A 6,965-nucleotide genomic window follows, 5' to 3' on the forward strand; every position below is an offset into this window, starting at 1 on the left:
CATTCATTATTCCCAGAAATATACATATATAAAACACAGTGTACTACTGATAAACGACTACATTATACAAATGGGGAAAGGGGGATTTAGAACGTAGTTGACTAGAAACTATAGTATAGTCCAACCCCTGTAAACATATTTTCAAAATTTTAATAAACTACAATATGTGGACTTTCAAAACTATTCTGAAACGAAACATTTCATGCATGGCATCAACAGTAATTTTAAATGAGTGTGCCGTTTACATTAATTTGTTGTTGGCGTCGTCAAATTTTCCGTGTGACGTAAATTTGGCATATTAAAGTGTCCCCATTCTCCAAGCATCGCAGCGTCAGCGCTTTTTTTCCGTGTATGTTAAAAATAGTAGACCTAAGTTTTGTGTGAAAATTCGAATTTCGTCGATGATTTAACATACTAAGTATACAAAACTTTCGATTTTTACTAGCATATAAGATTTGGTAAGGGGTGGACCATTTGATATCCTGGGGGGGGGGCTTGGAAGATTTCGGGGGGGGAAAAAGATGCCAAATGGATTTGCTTGGAAAAAAAATCCGGATATGAGTGGGTGATGGAAAAAAAGATGGACCACTGCTGCTAGAAGAAAAAATGTCTTGGCAGGGAAATGATGCACAGGTTCGAGTATAGTATACTGTTCAACCTGCTCGTACCTCTCCAACCAGGACACTTGTCGGTTCATGACAAACATTTGCAAACACGTCAGGGACCAGTCAGTTTCGTTAGCCTGTGGTACATATATATTTGTTCTTGTCTCTGTTTCTTTCATAAATGGTTTAAATATTACTTCATGTAAGGGTTCAAACATAACTATACATAAAATTATACATATAATACATGTATTACCTAGCCATGAAAGTGTTTTGCTGTTTCACAATCAGTGCTTCACTTATCTTACACTTTGGGGCAAAAGTGAACTTGAAGGTTTTGTAATGCTAATCTTCATACCATTGGATAGTTTATAAAAGAACTTAATCTATATTGCTCTAGTCTCTTCAGTATGAATTTGTCAAAAGGGATGATATACTTCCTATTTCGACACCACAACTCAAATTCAAGTTTCTATTGTACACTAGGTATGACCTCCTAAAGTGCTCTAACACATCAGTATCTTTACTATACATGCAATATCAATGCCCCTATACCAATGTTACAGGCCCACTTTTATAACATGGAAAACTTATTTAAAAAGTTATATTTACTTTAGCTTTTCGATGCTTGGCAATATATATCTCAGAGGCTATGAATAACCTAAAATTGCCTAAATAGAAACAAAAAACTGCAGATCTGGCGGGGGGGGGACCTTGGACTCCATCACCCCAGAGGCCACTCATTCGTTAAACCAACAATAAGATTCACCAAAATTGGTAAAAAGCTTCTAGGGGAGACCCCCTAGGAACCCCCCCCCCCCATAAGAGGTAGACATGTTCGAGTTTCAAATCAAAGTTCTTTCCTCCACCTCTTACTGTCAAGATGCTATGAAACTTTATTGCAAAAATGTTTCAACCATGTGTAGTTGCTTTTTACAATTGTTAGAGCTGTCTTGTAAAGCTTGCAAATTATTGTCTGAAAGTGTCTGTGAATAGCCTAAACATTGCCTTTAGAAGTAAAAGACCTCCAGGGCTTCTAGGGGGAGACCCCCTAGAACCCTCCTCCCCCATAAGAGGTAGACATGTTCCAGTTTCAAATCAAAGTTCTTTCCTCCACCTCTTACTGTCAAATATGCTATGGAACTTTATTTCAAAAATGTTTCAACCTTATGTAGTTGCTTTTTACATGTTAGAGCTGTCTTGTAAAGCTTGCAAATTATTGTCTGAAAGCGTCTGTGCATAGCCTAAACATTGCCTTTAGAAGTAAAAAAACCTCCAGGTCCTCAAATATTTTTAAAACAGTTGCCATATGGTATCAAGATGGGATCAAGGTGCATATGGAACGACATACATACGATCATATACGGGTGACCCTAAAACGAATGACAACCTGAATGACGGAAAACGAATGACAGCATTTCTAGGTGGTAAACAGTGGAATGACACCCTTTTCTAAAATCAGTTAGTTGAATGACACACTCTGCACTGTAAAACCAGTGGAATGACAGCCGCCACTCTATAAAAAAAGTGGAATGACAGCATTTCCAATGCTTTAGAACTGGAATGACAGCATTTCTAGGTGGTAAACAGTGGAATGACACCCTTTTCTACAATCAGTTAGTTGAATGACACATTCTGCACTGTAGAACCACTGGAATGACAGCCGCCACTCTATAAAATAAGTGGAATGACAGCATTTTCAATGCTTTAGAACTGGTTTTACAGTGCAGAGGGTGTCATTCAACTAACTGAATGTAGAAAAGGGTGTCATTCCACTGTTTACCACCTAGAAATGCTGTCATTCCAGTTCCAAAGCATTAAAAATGCTGTCATTCCACTTATTTTATAGAGTGGCGGCTGTCATTCCAGTGGTTCTACAGTGTAGAGGGTGGCATTCAACTAACTGAATGTAGAAAAGGGTGTCATTCCACTGTTTACCACCTAGAAATGCTGTCATTCCAGTTCCAAAGCATTAAAAATGCTGTCATTCCACTTATTTTATAGAGTGGCGGCTGTCATTCCAGTGGTTCTACAGTGCAGAGTGTGTCATTCAACTAACTGAATGTAGAAAAGGGTGTCATTCCACTGTTTACCACCTAGAAATGCTGTCATTCCAGTTCCAAAGCATTAAAAATGCTGTCATTCCACTTATTTTTATAGAGTGGCGGCTGTCATTCCAGTGGTTCTACAGTGCAGAGTGTGTCATTCAACTAACTGAATGTAGAAAAGGGTGTCATTCCACTGTTTACCACCTAGAAATGCTGTCATTCGTTTTCCGTCATTCAGGTTGTCATTCGTTTTAGGGTCACCCATCATATACCACGATCATCGCGTACCATGTATCAGGTTGCTCAGTTACGGGTTCTCTGAAACCGTGCGTTTAGAATCATTTACATGGTTAAAGACCTACTGGTTGATTTTATTAGAAGGAAAATGTACAAATAAATTCTAAAGACCTTATATCTATGTCTATGTTTATTTCTTACTCAAATTCAATTTTAGTGCCATTACTTGCATTGCCCTAGTCTGTATTCAGACGCAGATTATATTTTGTCGTATTCCTCAAAAACCTTCTGAAATATGTTTTATTTAAATACTAATTGTGTACAAATACATAACCTATAACATACATTCTAATAGTAAGCATGTACAGTACCATACAGAACTCGCGCTACTCACTCACCAAGGATTCGAACACCTAAAATATAATCAAGTCTTGACTTTATGGAACGTCCTATCCTGCGCATAACCATGTTTAATTCGGCAACAATAGTGTTAAAGTTAAATTACAAAAATGTCAAGACGACTGTTGACAGTCTAGCATTGTCCGTACGCGTCACATCTGGTCAAACATTCATCCGTTATCAAGCTAAAAGCCATTGTATAACGAATGTCATGACATACACTGTAACACATATATAATATTTACCTGTGCCTCATCACAAACTTCTGTTGTCCTATATATTTTAGTAAGATTTCAATCCCAAGTGTAAAGTTTGTCTGAAAATAATGATGCATTCACAGGTTGTCTTTTTATGATTTCATCTTAAACATTTTCAAGTTCAAGAAAGAAAACTTGTTCTTCGCATTGAAAGAACGTCATTTCTAATTTTAGAATGAATCTATCGAAAAACTGTACTTTACACCGGGAAGTAACATTTCGTGTATTTTGCGAGAGTAGTGGTAACTACATATTTTCTCATGATTTCATCTCAATCAACACTTTTTCAATAATGCATTCTAACATTGTAGTTAAAAGTCAGCAGTGAATATCATTGATGAATTTTGAGTCTAGAAAAAAACTTGTTCTTCGCATAAAAAGAACGTCATTTCTAATTTTAGAATGAATCGAAAAACTGTACTTTACACAGGGAAGTAACAATTCGTGTACTTTGCGAGCGTTGTGATATAAACTTAATATTTTTTTTATGATTTCATCTCAATCAACACTTTTTCAGTTATGCATTCTAACGTTGTAGAAAAAAGTCAGCAGTAAATATCACTCAATAAAACTCATGAATTTTGAGTCTAGAAAGAAAACTTGTACTTCGCATATTTCTATTTCTACGTCATCTCTAATTTTAGAATGAATCGATCGAAAAAAAATTGGGAAGTAAAAAAGCGGAAGAATCCTGATTAAATCTGTCGGTGCAATGAGCATATAAAACCCTTGCCTACTTACCCTAAATCTCATTTTTCCAACGGAGATTTGATGAGACCACAGGCCTACAACTTTTGGAGAGGTAATGATGCATACTTTGCTAGCGGTTATACTTGCTCAGGTGAGTTTTTAAATGTAAAATAATTTTACAGTTTCAAAGCAGCGTATACGAGTTTTTCCTTAACTTGTTTAAACTTCAACACGACAAAAGAAATTTTGGAAGCTAGTACTAGTACAATTCTTACTGTATATTCTACAGACAAGGAAGAAACACGAAATATATCCAGTTCGCCTTCTTATAAATCATGTGTACAGTCACTTTAAATGATTTATTTGATTTATACAAAATGTAGCAAATAATTCGACTTTGCTCTTGGTAGGCCTCTGTCCATGTTGAGTTCGAGAATTCGCCGTGCATAAGCAGGACTACGATATTTTGATATTTTGATAATGCAATACGAATCAATGCTGTTTTGTAACATGTACTAAAACTCAACTAAGCTTAATATGTATACCACTTTTAACCCTTTATGTATTGTTTAAACCTTTGGTCAAATCCCTAAAGCCTACAACTTGAACTTTCTTATCAATAGCAAATGAACATAAAAAAATCATAATTGTAGCCATATAACCCTTACAAGTCTTTAAAAAATGTTGTTTAACCTCATGGTGTCAGCAAAAGTTTATCCCTTTTATGATGAATTGGCTTTCGAGTTGGCAACGGCAGTATAAAAAACTAAAAAATCCCCTAAAATGTTCTATCATAGCTATATCGATCTGAAACACAACACACTATAATCGATATATGTCAGAAGTAAGCTTCACTCGATCCACCCAGACTTTGAAAGACCAACTTCACGTGAATATTGCGTAAGTCCATGAATTCATCAATGCATTCCTATACCATGTAAAATTGCATATGTTGATAAGAAATGTCCACGAGTTGATACAAATATTATGAAATGTTCCTATGGTGATACAAATGTTCTTATGAAATGTTCCTATGGTGATACAAATGTTCCTACCAGAAATGTTCATGTATTGATACAAATGTTTCTAAAAATACTTCTCAAAGGGTTGCCGACAGTCCGGTTCCGTCGACGATATTTATTCATTTATCTATTTATTTATTTATTCAACATCGCAAACTACAAAATTCAACATCGCAAACTACAAAGGCATGTGAACAATGCAATTCTGTCATTTTTTTCTGTCAAAATGGAAAACCTCGTCAAAAAAGTTCAGTATTTCCAGTCCGTTCGACGGCCCCACTATAATATTGGAATAGTCGACGCACATTGCGCTAACGTGGCGTGTAACTATAACGTTTGACGCATGGCGTTGAATTTCCACCCCGGCTGTCCAGTTTCTGTGTGTGTCCAAAGCGACGATTTCCATATAGTGCGAATCACAGATGATTCGGCAAACCAGTGAATCCGGTTCAAATTGTAATTGGATATGATTTCCATAAAATCAAGGGTACGTTGCTCGACGGTGTTATCGATTCTGCCGCAAGACTAGAAATCGTCTTTCTATCCATTTTAGATATTTGCTGATCTAGACGGCACGTTTTCGACGGTTGCCGACGATTAGATTTCTTCTAATTTCATCGATGTAGACTTGGTTGTCTTATTTTATAGAATGCTATGTGCTGCTGTTGTGCGTTCACGTAGTGGCGGAGTAGTCGCTGAAAGTTCACCGGTTGTTACATATAATCAATGACAAATGTTGTTTTTGACACTCAAAAAGCTGAAACAATTTCACTTACGAAAAGCGGTGATCAAAAATACTTTTTCGAACAGAAAATGCCATTGAACCATTGTGTTTGTGGAGACACGTTTCCACGTCAGCCATGCTAGCCATGCTCGACTACTAAAGAATCGGATACTTTGTATCCATATATAACCTGTATATTGTTGACATGATAGCAATTGTACAACCGACATTTGTAATAATTGCCGACATTCGTAATAAACCGAAATTTGTAATAAAATTGCCGACATTTGTAATAAATTGCCGATATTTGTAATAAATTTCAGAAAAAAATGTGTAATAAACCTGCCGAAATTTGTAATAAAAACAATCAATCAATCAACCAACCAATCAATCAATCAATCAATCAATCAATCAATCAATCAATCAATCAATCAATCAATCAATCAATCAATCAATCAATCAATCAATCAATCAATCAATCAATCAATCAATCAGTCAGTCAATAATAAGACAGTCTACTTCTCTACCTATCTGCTTACTTACCTACTAGTACCTACATTATATACCCAGCAGTACTCATGTACCAACCAATCAGTTCAAGTCATAACTTGATCAGCACGTCGAGCTTTATTGAACGAATGCAAATTTTGATCATTGGCGGACGTGTTGTTAAATTGACTTTGTCAAAAGATAACTAGTTGGTTGGTTGGTTGGCTGGCTGGCTGGCTGGCTGGCTGGCTGGTTGGTTGGTTGGTTGGTTGGTTGGTTGGTTGACTGACTGACTGACTGACTGACTGACTGACTGACTGACGGGCGGATGGAAAGACGGGCATATGGAGGGTAGATAAAAAGTAATTTCAATCTGTTTTGTAACCCGAATTTATCTAGTTATTGAATGCTAATTCCTCTAGTCTACAAGCGGCGAATACATGAGTTGTTTGTGATTGTGAAGGCTTCTGAGTGATGAGTGAATATTATACGAA

This window comes from Glandiceps talaboti, chromosome 2 (genome assembly GCF_964340395.1).
Source record: "Glandiceps talaboti chromosome 2, keGlaTala1.1, whole genome shotgun sequence".
NCBI lineage: Eukaryota > Metazoa > Hemichordata > Enteropneusta > Spengelidae > Glandiceps > Glandiceps talaboti.